The sequence below is a fragment of the Triturus cristatus genome, chromosome 9 (assembly GCF_964204655.1).
Source record: "Triturus cristatus chromosome 9, aTriCri1.1, whole genome shotgun sequence".
Classification (NCBI taxonomy): domain Eukaryota; kingdom Metazoa; phylum Chordata; class Amphibia; order Caudata; family Salamandridae; genus Triturus; species Triturus cristatus.
Window position 1 is genome coordinate 1150232814 of NC_140592.1, and position 20798 is coordinate 1150253611.

General features: G+C 43.5%; 1 protein-coding gene and 1 long non-coding RNA gene across 3 annotated transcripts in view; one reads left to right on the top strand and one right to left on the bottom strand.

Annotated features, from left to right (window-relative positions):
• Nucleotides 1-20798, bottom strand: part of ITPKA (inositol-trisphosphate 3-kinase A) — a 605052-nt gene that overhangs the window by 504922 nt on the left and 79332 nt on the right. The gene's annotated exons all lie outside the window — the stretch shown is intronic.
• Nucleotides 19807-20798, top strand: part of LOC146799529 (uncharacterized) — a 73188-nt gene continuing 72196 nt past the window's right edge. The window contains exon 1 of the long non-coding RNA XR_014968935.1: nt 19807-20073. This is a non-coding gene — a long non-coding RNA (uncharacterized LOC146799529). The remainder of the gene's footprint in view (nt 20074-20798) is intronic.

A 20798-nucleotide genomic window follows, 5' to 3' on the forward strand; every position in this document is an offset into this window, starting at 1 on the left:
CATCCTGCGGGTCAAGGCAAAAATTGAGAGCCCAATAGGGACCCGTCTCAACACCGTTGCTTACACCCGGCCCACTTAAAGCCCCGTGTAAACGTACAAACATATTCACTGTTGGGCCCAGGGAATCTGTGTTGCTCATAGAAGAATCTGCTCCCAAACAGCCAAGGCAGAGAGGTTCCTGAAGAGTTGTGTCCTAAGCTTGCCACGTGGCTTGCAAACTCTGCATTAAGTCAGCCCTCCCAGGGACTGGAAACCTTGACAAATACTGGAAGGAAGCTTTTTGAGTCACCGAAATGGCGGGGAGTGGAGAGTGAGACTTTTTCCAATAAATATTTGCTGATGTGTTTGGTTTATGTTTTACGCAGTCAGGTGTGACAGCTGCTGGGTTACTACCGGGTTACGCCACACCACGGAAGTAAGTGAGGGGAGTGCCGACCATTTCTCTCTCCACTCCAGGTTCCTTCCCTTGGAAGGAGAGTGTATCCTACGATAAACCACCTGTGCAGTTGTTTGTTACTCATGTGGCTTGGTCAATTCTTTGCTTATTGTGACCAAAAAGTATAGTGTGTTTACTGCACTTGTGTGGTATTGTCGGAGAACAAACTGATCTTCTCGTAGCCTTACCATGGGAACACCAACGGCTCGGACCGGAAGCGGCATAGTCCCTGTATGGACTTTAATGCTTCCCAACTGGACCCGTCTCTAATCCTATAGACCCAAACCCAGAATCAGAGCTGTAGCATTCTCAGTAAGGATGACAGACACGAGTTAAGATTTAAGGAGTTTTATATAAAGTATTGTTAAGCAGAATACGTGAAGTATCTCCCAAGCATGATTAGCAATAAAGAGTCCAAATCATAAGTACAGAGAACTCAATAAAGTTGTTTACAACATCCAGCAAAGAATTTGCCTTACAAAGTGGGAAATGGCGCATCCTAATTACAGAGGAAAAGCACATCCTTTTCTAGTACTTTAGACAAAGGATTTCATACATTGCTAAGAAGAAGAAGTGTGGCTCATGGTTAGAGTGGCAGACCTCGATGCAGAGCACTGGTCCGGGACCAGGGTTCGATTCCCGACGCGGCAGGGTCTCGGGCTATAAATTCCTCGGACCTGATATTCTCGCATCAGTGCCTATTCTAATCATGGGTCCCACGCTGCAACTCTGGGCAATAGCTTGCTTAGTCTCCACAACGGCCCCAACAGCGCTGGGATGCCTGGCTTCACCATGGGGGTGCCCAGGAGTGGACACTTCACACGGATAGCCAGGAAGGGTTCCTACAGCGGTATGAGTACAGCGCGGAGATACCCCCAGGGGTGATTCGGCGCTATATAAGCACATACACATTTACACATTTACACGATTCTCAGGACATGCACCAATAAGGAATAAGCAAGAAGACACATTTTGCTACAGAATATATTTGAGGATTCTTTCATAGCACTGCTACATTGAATACAGTTGCTGTCACAGTTTATTCAAGCACATGAGTCGCCACATTGTATAAACAGTAGCCTGGGAGAGTTGAGATGTCCTTGACTGGATACAACAAGAGGAGAAGCTCCAGGGAGAAGTCACTGTCTTTTGGTGGGAAGATTGCAATTCTTTTTTTTTTAGCCAATAAATAATAATGACCATATTTTGTAATACAGTGTCACTTCTGAATTGGAGACAGAGCATCTTAGGTTATGTTAGCGCCAGTTCGATTTCAAGCATTTTGGAAGCACAAAAGATGAAACAACGTCCACAACATACAGTATAGCGCATCCTGTACTAGTCACTGTGTGCGCCATTCAGAGCAACCAACAACGTTCAGCTGCAGACTTGATCTCTAATGTCTCCTTTCCTCTTTTTAGGTCTCGCCTGACCCAGCGCATGCGCTGGTCTGGCGAGACTTATTGAGAGGGCTCCAAAAAGTGCTACCAGGCCAGCCTAGAGCTACAGTGCATGTGTGCGTGCGCGCGCGCTGCGCTATACCACGATTACTTTCACTTTCGCGGCCCCACGGCCGCTTTGATGTTTGAGCGTGATCGCGATCACTTTCACTTTCCCGGCCGTTTTGCATAGCCAATAGGTGTCGCTTTTGGGACCTTATAAGTAATTAGTTATGCAACTGTTGCATGGCTAAACACTTATAAGGTCCCAAAGGCGAGACCTATTGGCTATGCCAATGCTTGTTCTCTCTGTTGCCAAACCCCCTCCTTCACCACCGTCTTTATCTGTGACATTACCCTCGCCCCCTTTTGCTCATCCCATTACACAGTCTGTGCTGTCACCCTCCATCTTCCACTCTTGTCTGTCCCATGTGTTATTCAGCCTCATGCCTGCCTACTTCTTTTTTCTCCCTCCCGCTTGTTACTTCCTTTCCCGTTCATGTTCTTCCCACTCTGTCTCTCAGAAATAAAAAACCCTCGGCTGTGTTTGCACATTGGTGTTTTCATACCGTCTAATGCACAGGAAGGGAGGGGCACACCTGCTTCCTCGAATTCCCACCTCTTTTTTTTACAGCTCACTGTTAATCAGCAGGTTTATGAGGATGTGACTGGCAGGGGCTGGACCGCATGAGGCGAGCGGGTTGTTTACTGGCAATGAATCCTCAATTCACCCGGAACGAGGGCAGTTTAATGGGGACGGGGTCCGTTTGTACATTTGGTAAATCAAAGGCTTTAGGCGTCATTGTGAGGCGCACAGAGTCACTTACATTTGGTCTCGGCAGGGGAAACTACATTATTGTTGCATATATGCACCCCCTTTCATACTGCACACGTCAAAGCTGATCAAGGCACATAACATGTTTTGCCCAGGATAACATTATTAGATTAAGTAAAGAAGCTGGGATTCAAACCCTTCTCTGCAATTTTGCTAATCCTCAGCTTTCCACAGTGGAAGGACCAGTTGGATCCATGGAAGTTCAGAGAATTGCCAGGAAAAGTGCTTCTTTGCCTGCTGGACACTATCTTCTCTTATCTGTATGTTTTTTCGAGCATTACCGGGAAATATTTGTTGATACAGGGAATCCTGGAAGGAACGTCTGACAATTCATGTAGCCATCTTTTTAAATCCTTCATATTGCATGTTGAGTGGCCTCCATGTGGCGATCCGACGGTACGCGCCCCCTTCTGTCATTCTTGAGGGCACAGGAGTTTGTCTCTGAACAAATATAAGGATCATCCTGTTTGATCCTCCTGTTTCTCAAGGTTTGAGGAAGGCCTGGTCAGGGTTCACAGAGAGAACGGCCACTGCAGTTTTATAATGCACGGTCTGCGCCGCACGACCCTGCACATGCAACACAAGTGCAGCTCTGGTCCCAGAGGCCCACGCATGCTGGAGCCCGGACCTCCCATCTAGGGAAGGCATTTGAAAATGGTTCATCTTTGGATGTGATTCATTATATTTCCAACATAGCAGTGTCCTTTATAGTTGTACGTACTGAGACATCAGCATTGTTAGACTATATATTTAACTGTGTGCAGGCAGCAATCCGAGACAGAGAAGGAAAAAAATATAATTCCTCATACCTTATCTTACTACTATGATCTCCCGAATACATTTCTAGAGACTCTTCCCTGCTCCATCTCTCCTTTACTCATCCCAAACCTCCTCCTACTACTATGATCTCCCTATAGACGCATTCTTCACCCTTCCCTCTTCTATCCCTACATTATTCTTTTCAATCCAACTAACAGACTCACATGGCCACTGCTCAAATTAATTCATAATTCCCTATACTAATTCTCCACTAATCCTTATTGAGTTTTGGAGTAGCGCGCTACTCTCTGAAAAGCACTTCGAAGCCTCGTCAGGGGTAGTGCTGACTGCATTACACTCCCTCCTCTCCGCTGTCAGCGGCACAGTGATCTGCTCAAGATTCCAAGAGTGCATGCTGCCCCACGGTCTCTAGGCACTAAAAGGGGCACGTCTTCTCCAACGAGTTAATTGTTCTAACAGGTGCATATGATTTGATTTCAAATTTCTAAAGTGCCCGATTTCCCTCGGGCATCTTGGTGAAAGCATAATCCTGCATCCAGCCTGAGATCTGGGCATGGCATTGGAGCTGTGCTCTCGCTGCTGAAAGGTCCTGTAGCCTTCATCAATAGCAGATTACTTCAGAGGGAACAGAGGTAGAATGCCATTGAAAAGGAAGGCTTTGAAGTGGTCTGAGCACTGAAGCAGTAGAGATGGTACTTGTTTGGGACTCACTTCTGAGTTCAGACAGACCCCTCAGATTGTCAATGCAGATGAGGGGTGAGTATCCTAAACTGCTGAGGTGATTCATCCCCCACAGACAACAGACTTTACAGTGGAACCTTGCCCTAAGGCTGACCCTGCCATTGCTGGTTTTTTCCACTTCAGCAATAAGAACTCCCACGAGGGTGGGTAGTTCTTCCTGTTTTCTGCTGGTGGGGAAAGCATGTCAGACCTGGCGTGATATTACCCCAAACACTATGCCTTCATCACTCCTATTTTGCTGAGTTTTATTTTGTTTGCTTTAGGATTCTTTTAGGACTCAGTGTGTTTTCAACACTGCTAACCAGTGCTAAAGTGCTTGTGCTCCCTCCATCAAACTTGGTAAAATTGGACTATACCTGATATTTACGTGTAAGTCCCAAGTAAATCGTACTACTAAAACCCAGGCTCTGTAATTTATATGCTACTAGTGCGCCTGCAGCACTCCTTGTGCCACCCACTAAATTAGCACTTCAAAAAATGTCTCAGACCTACCACTGCAGCTTGTAGTACAGTTTTAAACTGCTGTTTCAACCTGTCAAAATAAATCTTTTGCCATGCCTAAACCTTCCTTTCTAATACTTAATACTCACCCCTAAAGTAGGCTCTAAAGGCTCATGGGGCAGGGTGCATTGTATTTGTTATGTTATGTCGAATAGTGTAGTGCACTAATCACCCAAGAAGGTGTCCAGTCGCTGGAGCCCTTGTCTAGGTGTGTGGTCCCCGTAGAGTTATTCGAAGAGCCAGGTCGTCTTTTTTGTAGCGGAACTCCAGAAGTGAGGTTGAGGCTCTGATGTGTTGTCAGAGGTCATTTCATGTTTTGTGTGCGATCTAGGAGAACAAGCAACCTCCTGCTCTGCTTTTGTGAATGCAGGGGTTGTGTACAAGTGAGATTGAGACTGAGCATAGGTGTCTGGTAGGTTGGTGAAAGTGTACGCGGCTGTTCAGGTATGCTGGCCCAATGTTATGCAAGGCTTTGTATGCATACGTGAGGAGTTTTGATTGGCTTCATCTGTGGGAAGTCAGTGGAGCTTTCTGAGGTGTGGTGAGATGTGGGTGCGGTGTAGGAGATTGTGTATGAGTCTTGTGGTGGCATTCTGGATTGTCTGAAGTCTGTGGAGGAGCTGCTTGAAGATTTCGGCATAGTGTGCATTGTCGTAGTCAAGTCTGCTTGTGATGAGTGCTTACATGATGGTGAGTCCGGTCTTCTGTGGTAGCTACTTGAAGATCTTTCGCAGCGCTTACTACATTAACTTGTGTCATCATGTTGAGCTTGTTGTCCAGGATAATCCCCAGATTTCTGGCATGGCCGGTGGGTGTTGATACTAGCTCTGTTCGCCACCAGGGGACATCTCACTTTGAAGGTAAACAAAGACCAGTACATTCGCCTTGGCAAAGTTGAGATTTAAGCAGTTGGTTCTCATCCATTCTGCTACTATGGTCATGCAACTGGTGAAATTCACTCTAATGGTAGTTGTCTTGTCTGTCAGGGAGAGAATGAGTTGGTGAGCAGAGTAATGTAGACGTTGACTAGTGTAGGGCTGAGAGGTAATCCCTTGGAGACTTGACAGATCAGGCTCTTGGTCTCCGAGGTGAAAGGTGGCAGTCTGACTTTTTGGGTTCTTCACATGAGGAAGAAGCAGATCCAGTTGAGTGCAGGTCCTTGCGTGCCGAGCTCATGGGGTCTACTGATGAATGTGTTGTGGGAGATCATGTTGAATGCCGTGGAGAGGTTGAGTAGTGTGAGGGTCGCTGTTTCTCCTTGGTTCAGTATAGTCCGAATGTCATCGCTGTCTGCGATGAGTGCTGTTTTGGTGCTGTTATTTTTTCTGAATCCTGATTGACTGATGTCCAGAAGGTGATGTTTTTCAAGGTGGATTGTGAGGTGCTTGTTGATGGCCTTCTCTATGTCCTGGCAGTGAAGAACTTCTAAAGTCATTTTTCACTTCTGTAAGGCCTGTCTCTCCCATTGGTTAACAATGGGTCACCTTATTACATTTAAAAAGTGCTAACTTTAGATTGGGACAGATAGAGATATGCTGTTTACACTCAAATGAATGGGAATGTATAATCCTCTTTAATTGTGAAGTAGGATGTTAAGTTACAATTCTGAAAATACCACTTTTAGAAGGTTGGTATCTCCTTGTCCCAACCATCTATGTCTTCTGCCTGTGTCCTAGGTCACATGACTGTGAATTTCTCTGCTGTTCAGGTTTATGTACTGCTTCCAGACAGTAAAACAAAGGGAACTTAGCTGTAGACATGAGGGGCCATCTTGGCAAGATAACTCGTATATACTTCACTTCAAAGGGCTTTGCCTCCTGCACACACAAAGGAACTTGACACTAGGCTTACCCTACCTTTTGTCACCCCAGACTGTTTAGAGCCTTGATAGGGGAAGTGGAAGAACTTTCCAGAACCAGATGGGGGTGGGGGAGGGGTAAGACAGGGAGTCCCACTACACAAAGGCGGGCAAAAAGTATAAATAAGGGACCTCCAGAGTCACTCAAACAAACGCTACTGGACCTGTGGAAGATTTAGAAGAAGGATTGCCTTGCCGTCTGAGACGGAAGATTGGGCCTGCTTGTCTTTCTCCCAGACTACCCAGAGTGACACAAAGGGTCAATTGGCTGACCTCCTGTATGAAATAAAGGGACACAACAAACTTTAGAAGCCTTCATGCAACTGCACAGCAGACCTTCTGCAACTGGCCTTCCTGGATCTGTAACTATATCTGCCTAAGTCCTGCTGCTCTATTGTGCTGGAAAGAGTTCTGATCCCAAAAAGGTGCCCCCCGGATCCTGGACTCTTGGCTGGCATCAGTGGAAGCTCCTCCTGAGAGGAAAGGTGAACATTCTGCAGTTTGGGCTCCTTCCGAACAAGCCTGTTCATACCAAGACTGCTGTCTGCGAAGACTGCCAACGTGAAGTTTCGGTGAAACCTGCTCTTTGCGCCGACAGTGACTGTCCGTGGTGACAAGGAAAGCAAGACCTGCTCTTTGCGCTACAGTAAAGACAGTTTGTGACGACTGCCAACATGAAGTTACAGCAACCGCCATCTGCAATGCCCGACCAGCTCTTAGTGCTACAGCAAAGTCTGTGCATGATGTCACAAGTGCTTTGCCCGCTACAGCAATGATCCATCCATGATGATCATCCTCCTCCTCCAACAAGAACGGAACTCTTTGCACTGGACTTAGAAGGTAACTTGTCAATGGGACTAACCTGGTCCCTATATCCGACCCGCGTTCCATCGCAGTTGGCCTGAACTTGTGAACTTCCCCAATCTAGCGCGACCAGATGGCCGCAAGTGCTGCTTTGTGATTCTAGGTGCTATTTTCACAAATAAACGTTAAAATTGAATATCTCCAGTATTACTGATTAGATTTTTGTCAATCTGGTATACTTTTATTTATTAAAATGTACTCTATTTTGCTAAATTGGTTCGGGATTCTTCTTGTCTTTTCTTTTTTTTTACTATTTGTGTGCATTGTCCAGGATGTGAAGTCATTACCGGGGACCCGAGCTATGAAACGAGCTTTCGGCGTGTCTACTCTTTTGACCAGTCTCATCTTGTGCAGTGACAATGGTCAGGGTACCTGATAAACATCTACTAAGTGTCTCTCTCATTTGACGCTGCATCACGAGGACAGGAGGAGGTTTTTCAGGTTGGAGGAAGATGTTCACCTGTGGTTATCTGATGCCTGAATCTCTAAACCTCTTCTGACTGTCTAGGTGTGAGAGAATTGCTTCTTGCACTACAGTTGTACCTCATCCTTGTGTAAGAGGAAACTTGCACATCACTGCTGCTTCCCATGCTCTGTTATGTGGTTGGGCGAATGCTTTAAATGTTGTTATCCACGGTGTACCAGTTGTGGACTGATGCTTCCACCTCTGCTACCGACTCTGAATTTTTTTTTGCGAAGGAAGCATGTATGTAATGTATGTTTGGTGACTTTAATGCCCAAGCTGTCCGTGGTTTGTTTGGTTTACACTGCTGTTGTTCGATGTAGATGGTTGGCAAAAGGGGGGGAGGGTGTGTGTGTGAGTTGCACTAGATTTAAATAAGAAAAGTCAACCAATCAATGTCCTGATTATTATCGTAAAACATTTTTTGAGCAAAGGAACACATTTATGTTGAGCCTGTTGCACGTTATTATTAGTCTACACAGAATTACATTCTCGCTTTTCCATGCTTTTTTAAAAAGATTTTTAGAGATTTCGCTTTTCACAGTTTGACTACCTCGAATGTTAGCAAGGGTGTTTGCACTTACTCGGTATACACTTCAGGTTATTGAATACTCACAGGGGGTTAGTGACGTGCCCTGAATCCGTAGGTGCCAAAGAATGCATTCGATTTACCAACGAAACAGGTGCATTTGCATTGTAAATCAATGCGATCTGTGTTGATAATTGGTTTACCTTTCACATTAAGCGATATTTTATTGCGGTATAACCCGTCTTAACGATACCGGTGCCGTGGTTACCACTTGTGCATGCTTTTGAGTCGTCCAGAAACGCTAACAATGTTTAGTGCTGTGATGACAAAAACAAAACAAAAAAATACAAATGGAACCACATGCAGTTCTTTTCTGATGTCCACATAGCTTTTCAGGAGAAAGAAACCTCCGTGGGTTTATAAAGAAAAAATGCACTATTTTTACTATTTCGCCAATTTCTATGGATTGATATGGCTGAGGGGTATAAAGTATTTATCATTTTCCTGTGTATTTATGCTGCTGTAGATTCCGCACATGTGAGGCGTGGTGCAAGAATGCCAATGTGTATGCCAAGGAGGGCTGTTGTTTGAACATGTTTTCATAACTGATGTCAGCATTCATGGCTCTTGTCTGAAGCCTGCATTGAACGAGAAGTAGCATGCCATTTCTTTAAAATTGTAGATTTGTATGTTCGAGAAGCCCGTTGGGCATTTCAGTAAAAAACACAATGTTCAGTTAGTTGTTGACTAGTTAGCATCCTACTCTTCTTACTTATAATTCAGATTATGGTTACACAATTCATTCAAGCAGAGAAGCTGAGATCTGACACCAGGTCTACTTATGTTTATTGGTTTGTATGGGGTGGGGGCTATGGTCCTGCCACTGATCCCTTCCAGAAGAAGGGTAGTTGGGCATTTACCTGCATTCCTATGGCTTAAGGGTGGAGACCAGAAGCTGGGGTGGGAAGGAATGGCGACAGGTCTCCACTGGAAAAATGAATGAAGTCCTCATAGGGAGGGGCCGCTAATTACTTTTTCTTTCTGAGCACTGCCAGGTTGTGAAATGGGAAGTGTGAAGAGTAGGACTACAGTTCATATTGCTCAGGGAAAGAAGTTTCTAGACAGGATCTTTTCTTTTGCATGTGTGATTATTGCTACAGGAAGACTGATTGACGGCCAGGTGCAGGATCTCAAAATCAATTGTGCCTATGTTGTGGGTGCTGTAGAGTACACACAGTCCCAGTGCTACCTGCTCTGAGAAGCATTATTTTACACAAATCTATGAAAACTCAGTAATCCTCCTCATCCCACTCTGATCGTCTGGAGGAATGTGGGGGTGCATCTTTAGAACAACCATTCAAAGTATAACATTTGTATTATGTGTTTCCTTTCCAACCGGTTTTATGAGAAAATTGAACTATATTTATTTTAATACTATTTACGTACGGGGGATGGTGGTGTGAATGCACAGTGGCTTTCTCATAGCTTATTATATACGATATTGTAAGAAATGCTAATAATATTGTTTCTTTCTACAGGTTTGTGTGCTGTCAAAAGCCTCCACAATATTCCTAAAAGCCCTTCACGAAAACTGGCTTTGACTTAAAACTTCCATCTCTCTGCTCTCCTCTTTCTTTCAAATGACTCTCCTTTCTTTCCATCCTCTGCATGCCACTGTTCTGTGAGTACAGCCTCCTCTAAAGCACATGCGCGTTTGTTTGCCATAATTTCTACAATTGTATCTCTACAAATTGCTTGATTTAAAAGAGCACAACCTCTCCTTTAATAGTCATACCTTGTACTCTAACAATACCTAATCTCCCTGTAGCTCATCTATTAACACCACCAACCAATGCATGAAATCCCATATCCCTCCTCTCCCACTAAAGATTACACCTAATTCCTACTAATGTAGTCTACCATATAGAAACTGGAGTAAAGGTTTGGAAAAGTTCCCATAGAGTACAAGACTAAACCCAATATCCAACAATAAATACAAAAAAAGACTAACCCTGGGGCCCGGAGCAGCATGCTGCCCACTGTAAAAACACATCAATAACTTGTCTGGGGTAATAAGTGCTATATGATGCAATTACATCACAATATATAACTCACACTAAACTAATACCATAAAACAACAGTCAGACAGTCAATTTTATTTCATATAGACTGTTGATGAATTACATTTTATTGCTTGACACTTCTACACTCACATAAGACAAAACTGCTAAGGGCCATATTCATCACCAAGTACTATACCCATCCACAGCAATAATCCACCCATCACCTACTAAACAGGCACAGTATTAACTGAAGAGATATGCCACATACCGCTGGCCAACAGACGTCTATAATGTAGTCCAACACTGCAGGTCCCAACAAGCAACATACTACGGCCACTTTTTGGCATCTAATCAGATTTGGGATAATATTAAGTTCATCCCAGCATATCTCTGCTGCACTTCTCCCTTTAACCTATGCCTGCTCAGGACCATAAACTTTACACAAATCAGAATGGACAACCCAGTACAGTAACCATCTAAGTGGACTAAAAACATAAGAAATACCAAAAAGCGACATGCAGAGCTGCTCAAGGCTGCCAGCTTACTGAGTACCATAGACTGTGCGCCTATCTCTCACACTTCTTCATCCATCAACCTCCTAAGCGCTGCGATCCATTACACGATAACCGCACCTTGGAAATCCTCACACACAATATGGAAACACTTCCCACACAGGTTCAAAACAAAGACAACACACTTCCAACCAAACAGCCTACATGGTGTATAGTATTGCCCATGAAGGCAAGAGCTTCAGCGCCCTACATAAGGGTAATAAACTCTATATAAATTTTGAACTACAATGAGTAGATAGCACTGAAGTAAATATCTTTGCATGGCAATCTCCTACTGTGACACAGCAATGCCTACTCTACAGGGTTCCTCCAGTAATCCACAAGTAAAAGACCCAAGCCAGATTTTCAGGACATTCACTATGTAAGTATGAGATTTTAGGTTATTAGCATTCCACCGATGTTAGACATCCCTGATTTCTCCGTTAAGGGCAACTTCCTTACTACCATTTGAGGAAAAAACAGCCAACCCATGAAGACAAGCAGGGCAAACAGTTAAAATTATCCATAGTGGCACTGATTCCACTTTAGATTGGTGCTGTGATATCCTTGAGTGGGGAACAGTGAAAGTCATGAAAGTTATGGGAGAGGGCATATCCACTTTTTAAAAATGTAATTATTTCACTGTTTATACTTTTTTATGTCGAGCCTAGAGGCAGCGCACATGCTGTATTCCGTATGTGGATTTTGAACACACCCACCGCACGCCCACCACTTTTCATTGGTTGCTTGGTTTTTGTTGGTGAATAGTGTCCATTTGTCCCGCCTTGTGGCTGTTTTGTTCCCGCCCTGCCGACTACCCCTGCTACATGGATCTTTTACTGATTTACTTATTTAACTGTGCTACTTTTTCTTTCCGCCCTCTCCTCGTCGCTGGCTGGCACACAGCGCTGCTTTAAGTCCACTTAATCTCCTCCTTTGTGGGTATTCTCTGCAGTTGTAATGTATGCATTTTTTTTTATTGATAGCATTTTCTATATTCTAAAAAGACAGAGTGGGTTTCATAATGCCAATCAATGCTGGTCATGTGCTGAAAACATTTCTCATTGTTGATGATTTGTTATACCATGAGAGGTCGGACTCACGCACCAGTCGGCACGCAGGTCATCCCTGGGCATGTCTGTCCAGAAAGAGGCACTTCTGCATTCTGCTCTGACAAGGACAGTGTCCACTTCTGCTCCGCCACGGTCAGCTGCCCCCTCTCTTTCTTCCTCGTCATTCCTCTCTTTCTGTCTCTGTCTCGCTCCTTCTCACTTGCTGAATGAAAGAGCGATTTCAAGAAAGAGCTTTTACTCTCTCTTTCCTCTCCTCTCCTTTCCTTCCTTCATCCATTCTCCTGTGAAATGGATCCAAATAAGAAAGAAACACTTTTGATGGAAATGTTGTATTTTTCTCACATTTTTCATTTCAAAGTGCAGCCTCAGGACGGAGAAAAAAAAAATTAAAGATACGAAAATCAACTAAATAAAGCGAGACAGAGTGGTCGCAAAGTGGCCAGATAGGTTTTATTCACATCCAAACACATTACCGCCACTTTACAGAGATTGCCAGTGAAGCGCGGAGTGGAAAATGTTTAATGTGATCATTACCAGCTGTCTTCCTAAAAATAACTAAATAAAGCAAGACAGAGTGGTCGCAAAGTGAGCAGATTGGTTTTATTCACACCCAAACACAGCACCACGTTACAGAGTTTGCCTGTGAAGCGCTACTTTTGTTTTCTCGTCGTGGAAAACGTTTAATGTGATCCTTAGTAGCTGTTTATCTAAAAATAACTCAATATTTTTATTGATAGCATTTCCTATATTCTAAAAGTCAGAGTCGGTTTCATAATGCTAAGCAATGCTAGTCATGTGCTGAAAACTTTTCTCATTGTTGACGATTTTTTATACCATGGGAGGTCGGACTCACACACCGGTCAGCATGCAGGCAGTACCTGAGCATGTCTGGCCAGAAAGAGGCACTTCTGCCTTCTGCTCTGACTAGGACAATGTCCACATCTCCTGCTCTATCGCTGTCAGCTGCCCCCTCCTCTTTCTTCATCTTCTTCTGTCTCTTTCTGTCTGTCTCGCTCCTTCTCACTTGCTGAATGAGAGCGTGACTTCAAGAAACGGCTCTTACCATCTCTTTGCCTTCATTCGTATCCCCGTGAAATGTATCCAAAAGAGAAAGAAACACTTTTGCTGGAAATATTGTCTATTCCAAAGTGCAGCGTCTCAGGTCAGAGAGGAAAAAGGGGTTCCAAGTGCAAAAAATAACTAAATAAAACAAGACAGAGTGGTTGCAAAGTGGGGAGATTGGTTTTATTCACAACCAAACACATTAGTGCCACTTTGCAGAGTTTTCCAGTGAATTGCTACTTTTTTTCTTGTCTTTCTGTTGATGGGTGCAGTAGAAAATGTTTACTGTGATCCTTATCAGCTGTTTTCCTTATTCTAGTTTATAAAATGTGTTCAGAGAATGTGGCGCTATGGCCAGAGCTGCCAAATTTGGAACTGGGCAACAAGGTTGAACATTCATGACCAGTCTACCAGACCACTCGCCTGAGGGAGCACATTCCCAGGCTAGACCTTAGAAGGCCCCGCTAGAATTTAGAAGTCCTAGTGTCTTAGTACCAGCAGGTGGACCCTATCGTGACAAGTGTGGGTTAACCTTGAAGGCCTGTCCACCACAATCCATACTGAAGTTCACCTCCAGTCTTGCGGGTAAGTCTACGAAGCAGCACACCCTATAGCGACATTGACTCTGTCATTGAGGTCACATGACCCTTGAGGCCAGTCCGCCTCACCCATTGGTACCTACATTGACCTTGTTTCAGAAGTAGTGTAACTCGCTAGGAATCACCAATGCAAGATTTGCACCCACACCAAACTAAGTTCGCAAACTTCACGGTCTCTCTGCTTCATGCACAATCACTTTTAACATGTGCTTGTGCATTAGGGTCTGTGCATCGTTTTAATCCACGCTAACAAGATCTTCAATCTCTGGGTACATCAAACGCTCTCTTTTCTACTCAGGCATATTTGTACGCTTGGGTAACATAGCTTAAAAACATTACCAACGCCGATAGCTCTGGCTAAACAATTATAAGGTCCCAAAGGCGAGACCTATTGGCTATGCCAGTGCTTGTTTAAAATAACTAGCAGAAGAAATGAAAGTTTGCTTTTTGCACCCTGACATAAACCAGTTCACAGAGAAAGACTACATAGGAAAAGTAAGACGTGCCATATTTAGCTGGAGCTTAAAATAGCCAGGAAAGAACAAGCACTAGCTGGGAGCACACACAACAAAGGGAATGTGGCCAGTCACTAATACGCAAACTTTGAAAACTAAGAACAGGATTCCAAATCTTAGTTTTCTCTGTAGCTCAAGATGTGTTATCCTGTGTAAAGGACTATATATCAGTGCACATCTTTTCATATTTTACACGCAATGGCAGTGCTTAGAGGTTTGGTCAGTAGCATAAAGCAATATCATGAGATCAAATGAGGTAAAGGTACATAAAATGGCAGGTTGACTGACCTGTGGGCATTGGTTGCTCTCTTACAACCAGCCACAAGTCATAGAGTTATAGTTTAAATGCGGATGAATGATGCTAGCAGATAAGGAGTCCGGGTAAATGAGGGTGCATGTTGGCACTAAACAACTAGCACCCAATGTCAAAAGCAAAAGAAAACAAAGTGTAGTCAAGCTCTCAAGATGGATATCACCTCCAAACAATGCACTTATGTGTGCTCCCTGAAGAAGGACTGACCTATTAACCAACTTATATGACAGTGACTTCTGCCACTCAACTGAATACCTTTGAGCCTCGTTTGGAGTTCCAGGAAAGAAATATCAGTGTGCTCCTGGTAGCTGAACTTCAACTGTGCCAGATTGTGGAACACTTCCTAACTAAAAACCGTTAAAATTCCTTTGGACTTCCAGCCAAAAATATCCAGTGTGTCCAACAGGCTGGCATTCCCCTCCTGTAGATCTTACGCAGGCTTGCATGCTCAATTCCTTAACGCTCCTTTGAACTTGCACCTAAAAAATAACTGATCCTGATAGAAAGGTATCTGCTGCTCCACACCACACACTGCCACCGAAAACATAACCTTGGAACACCCTTTGGACTTCCAGCTAGAAAGCTCCAAGTGGTCACAGTAGCTTACCTTCTGCTCATCCAGATCATACACCACCACTCAAATCAATACTTTACATCACTTTGAAACAGCCCGCTAAGAAATGCCCAAGTGGTTCCCGTAGGTGGGCTTTTGCGGCTCATGATCTTGCAACATCACCTAATTCAAAACATTTAAACTTCATCAGCCAAGAAATAACAAAGTGGACTTTGGCAACTGAGATTACACTGCTCCACAGCGAAACCCATTTCACAAAAATGTCTCATTGGAGATTAAATGCTCTGTCCCTCACTCAAATCGTCCGTCGCAGACTTCCCGTTTCTAACCTATCATTCAACTCTTCACTTGGTGGACTTACTGGGCCAACTCTTTTTTCCCTGTACCTCCACCCACCTTCGCCTGGCCACACTCCTTCTACCATTTCCTCTCCCCTTTCTGCCTTTCACACAAGAGAGTATCCTTCCACCATAGGAAAGCTTATAATTGCATTTCACCCTCTCTTATTCACCTTCTTGTTCTCCAGCGTACATCCTCTGTACACTCAGCTTCTAACAAAGTGCTATCTACCAACTGACTCATGTCCCTTCTTGCAACATCCATCATGTAAGTCTTAAACATTTTCTTGTTTTTTTCCTGTATCCAACCTGAACATCATCTCATCCTTCTAAAAGCCTCACAATCTTAACTGAGAACCCCATACAGATTACAAACTGTCCCAAAGACTTTGTATAACATATTTTCATCCTCAGAATTATCTACTACTATGTCTCCTTTCTCCCTATTGCTCTATATTCATTTTAACCCTGTCAAATCTCTACTCCACTTTATTCATCACCCAGATATACCTTGGTCTCCATCTCTTCCAAGAAAACAGTTGCCGTATTGGCCTAAGACACCACTGCAATAAGAGCAGTATCCCCCAAAAATCGATTGCCAAACAAACAGCATAACTAACCAGCAACCGATGATAATTTGTTCTTGAACAATAGTACAATATTTAATTCAAAGACCAACATCCATGCTATTAAAAACATACAAAACTGAAACTGGTGCCTAATAAAGCCATATGATGAGTTTCTCAACATAAGAGTCAGAGCACGCTTTCAGCTAGTGCTGAAAATTCATTTTTGCAGTTCATTTGGAACCAATTGTAAGATTTTGCTGTTAACACATGGAAGGCATTGTAGCGCCTGGATACCCTTGCGGGTGATTAGCTGCGCTCTTCAAATCCGAGTTGATTGATTGAGTCATTCCCTCTGTGCTGCAGTCCCAGAAAACCCTAGCACTAACTAATACTACACCAGAGACGCTGAGTGGCTGGGCCAGCAACTTTTCCCACAATTGATTCCTGGAAGTGGTAATACATAATTCAAGGATGATGGGGCTTATTAAATGTAAACTTTTCAGAGGACTAACATTAACACTTCTTATTTGAGTCCATAGGCAGCCTCATGTTCAGAGCGCGTGTTACCAATGGTAATTAGAACTTAGAATATTGGGAGCTCCACTGAAGACTAGGAAGTGGCTCGGGGCTATTCATGGCTGGGATACACCTTCTGTTCTAACATCATAATGTTTATTTTTTTTGTTTGACCCTTTTTAATTTAGAACATTTTACCCTCAGTGGATTGAATGTTCTGATAGCCGCATATCCCTTCTGCCTTGGGCTACAAAGATTGTTAAAGGCCCTCTCCCTCTTGGTAGGCCATTGCCTGCAGTTTGGGTCTATAACTCAGGTTCAGGGCCTTTAACGACCGGTATAGCTCTCGGCTATAACACTATAGTATCATTTTTCATATTGGCCCTTGCAAAACGCCGTAAGCTCACCTTTATTGAGTAACTCCAAACTTGTTCTATTTGGTTTGTATGCAAAACAAAGTTGTGAAACTTTCTCTAATAAGCTGTATCTTCTATATTGACAGAATGAATGACACTTCCCTCTTGTTGAATCCAAACTTGTGAATGCCTCTCATCTCGAAAAACTGACTGAAGTGTCTTTTTTGTCAGGACTATACATATATTTTGTTTAGGTATAAATAGGGAAGACCGCCATAATACTGCCATAACCGACCATCCTTTTTTTATTTTCGACACCCTACTCTTCTCTTGACTTGTTTGGTGGGGTGCCCTTGTGATCTGCCTTTCTCTTCCTCCTCCACTTTCTTGACTCTGGATGTAATCTCTATTGACCTTCCCTTGCTCATTCTCCTGTTGATGTTTCTTTTTGCACCCATATGAAGTATCCTCCTGAACTTACAGTAACACTCCACCGCTAATACTCACTTGTTTTCATCTAAACTATCCTCCTATTTTGTAGTCTATAATCCTTTTCTCCTTAGAGTACAGATTGCTGCAGGTATAGTGAACAGGCTGCCATAAACCAAGAAAAACAAGCATTGGCATAGCCAGTGGATCTCGCCTTTGGGACCTTATAAGTGTTTAGCCATGCAACAGTTGCATAACTAAATACTTATAAGGTCCCAAAAGCGAGACCTATTGGCTATGCAAAGCGGCCGTGCGGCCGCAAAAATGAAAGTGATCGCGATCACGATCAAACATCAAAGCGGCCGTGCGGCCGCGAATGTGAAAGTAATCGCTGCGCGCACGCCCGCGCACATGCACTGTAGCTCTAGGCTGGCCTGGTAGCACTTTTTGGAGCCCTCTCAATAAGTCTCGCCAGACCAGCGCATGCGCTGGGTCAGGCGCTACCTAAAAATGATACAGCACTTCTACCTTCATTTTGAATAAAATCTTTAAAAAATATGAAATTAAATTACATTTTTTTTAAGTTTAAGTTCAGAAATAAAATTCCCACAGACAGTAATTTTTTTGTTTAATTAGCCATTAAAAATGAATAAACATGATGCATAGAATTAACACAAGTAATTAAATTATATTTTTATAAAAATTATTGTTAATTTATAGATTGGAAAAAGTTGTTAAAATGTTTTATTTTTATATATTTTTTAACATTAAATGGTGTTTTAAACTATTTTAAATAATGTAATTTAATTCAACATTATTTTCTATGGAGATTTATTTGAAGTCACTGTCCCCATTATTTTCTATGGGAGAGTGTTGCAGTGTCAGTGGCTCACCATGTGCGGTGTCAGTGGTTGGCACCTTTTTTTTCTTAGTTTTATATAGTGCAAACTCGACCAAAAGATATCAGGTATCAGAATACTTTACATGAGCACCAGTTTCGATACAGATGGACACATTCATTTTACTTAGGCACAAGGAGATTAAGTGATTTCCCCAGAATCACAGGAAGTTGAGCATCCCTTCCAAGACTCAGCCCGGTTTCCCAGCTTTGAAGTCGACCGCTCTAGCCGTAAGGCTCAAGAGGGGCCCCTGAGTCCTCCATAGCTCAGATATATTCATTGGCTTTGGGCGGATTAGGCCTTTCTGAAGGGTTGGGGCCCCCCTAGAGGGTTGGGGCCCACCTGTGCTACTGGGGCTGCAGGTGGGCCACTGTGTGGTACTGACTTACTACTGTTTCTTTTTGGTAGCAGCATCTTCTACTCATAAATTTGGCTCTACTCCCTTTTTTAGGAGGCGAAGACTTGTAAGTCTACAATTTTAGCATCTTTACTCTCTGAAATTTTTGAATAGCCAAAAGTAATACCGTTACTCAAAAGCGTAAGAGTAAATTACACATGTAAATTACTCAGAAAAGTAAATTACCTTTGTGAATAGGCCCGTTGGTAGCTAGCATCGCAGATAGCCGTGCTTAGTTGTGCTGTAAATTACTCTTCTCATCCAACTTAATAAATATTAATGTTCGCAGATAAAAGATAATACATGCATACTAGGATCGAAACCTACAATAAGCAAAGATCTGTGCAGAGAGCACTTAACTCGCTCAGCTACATGACGTATTTAACTGTTTTTACCATATTAGAACCCCTTGCACGTGTCTTTATTTCCTTTTTCGCATTTCACATTCAATAAATGACATATTCTATTATTTGTAGAGACGATGAGGCCTATGGGGCCAGAATTGCGTCTCTAAAGTTGGAGAACCAGGTTGGAGTCTCGGCGCCGGCTCAGCATCCTGTGATTCTGGGCAAATTACATAATCTCCCTGTGCCTACAAAAATGAATTTGTGTAATATAGTCCGATACCTCCCAAGATACCATGCTTTTTGCCCCATTTGTGTGGTGTTTTGTCCCGGCTTTAACATGCCTGGTGCCATCAAACAGCAGGCGTTTGTAAACAGACACCTGTCTCAGACCTGAAACAATGCTTTAACGGCGACGTGAGGGCAGCGTAGAGTGTAATATGGGACACGGATGAACGCCACACATAATTACAAAGCGCGCTATCAGATTAAGACGGCTAAAAATCATGTCATATTTGCAACCGCGAAACGATTCTTATCTCCTAGCTGCAGGGAGCAGCGGTGAGAAAAAAAAAAGCTTTAGCTCGTTTTTTTTTTTTGCTTGCCTTTGTTTGTTGAACTAAAATGCTCGTCTCAAGGCCACCGCGGCGCAGGCGAGAGCGAGGCTACGGCCGTTTGTGGTATGTGCTCGAAGCGCATGGGCCCTGGCCAAGGGCCCGCCTGTTTGTCTTCGCCATGACGGGGTCCAGAGTTCAGTCCCTTCCCGCCTCCGGCTCGAAGGAGGCGCTGCGCTGCCTCACCGGGTCCGCTCTGGACCGGCCTCTTCCGAGGAATGCGGGTGTCAACACGCCCTTAACTATTTCTGAAGGGTTGGACTGTTTTTGTTTAGGGAAAAAGCCACATCGTTCGGCAATGTGGAATCACTGGTGCCTAGAGGTGGGCGAGTCAACCAATTACCAGGGACAGCCGAGCCAAGGGCGGGCGCTGGTTCTAAGAGACCCTGCACGAGCCGAGCCTTGAATATATTAGGTATGGAAATCATGCAGCAGGTTGGTGTACGGAAAGGTGTCTTCAGTTTTTTTTTTTTTATAAAGTGTATTTCTTTAACTGAAAGCGTTTAATCGGAAGCGTTTCTCTTTGATACATCAGATTATATATCTGCATTGAGGAGTATTTATTAAAAGGGAGAGTTTTTAAACATGCTCTGATGAGCATCCCAACCCCCACCTTGATGACAATGCAATTAGTGAAACAGGAGGCTTGTCAGTTGTCGTGTGTACATTATAATTGGCCTAGATTCTTCTTCTAGATGAAGCAGAACTGTAGGCTACTAAAATCAAACACAAGAGAGGTTTTTGTTCAGTGCACGTCATATGTGATAATGAACTAAAAGGAGACTCAGTAAGATAAAGTATTTGCCTTAGATCGAACAGTTTGGTCATGCATGGAAGCCGGGATTGATCTCAGATTTTCCAGTTTCACGCTTTGCAATTTATCCACTGGATGGACAGCTCTTTCTGACATCAGATGTCCATGCTTTGTTCTTATTTTTTGGAGGATGAGATTAGAGCGTGGGTGACATGCAGAATCCACATTTTATTTTTGTCAGTTTTACATAGCGCAAACCTTGCCCAAGGATATAAAGGCACCTCACAACATACACAGACTAAGTTGCACCTTTCTTCCACTCAGGGGCATATGTTGGGACTCACAGGATGCAGAGCCGAGACCAGGATTCAAACGTCATTCCCCAG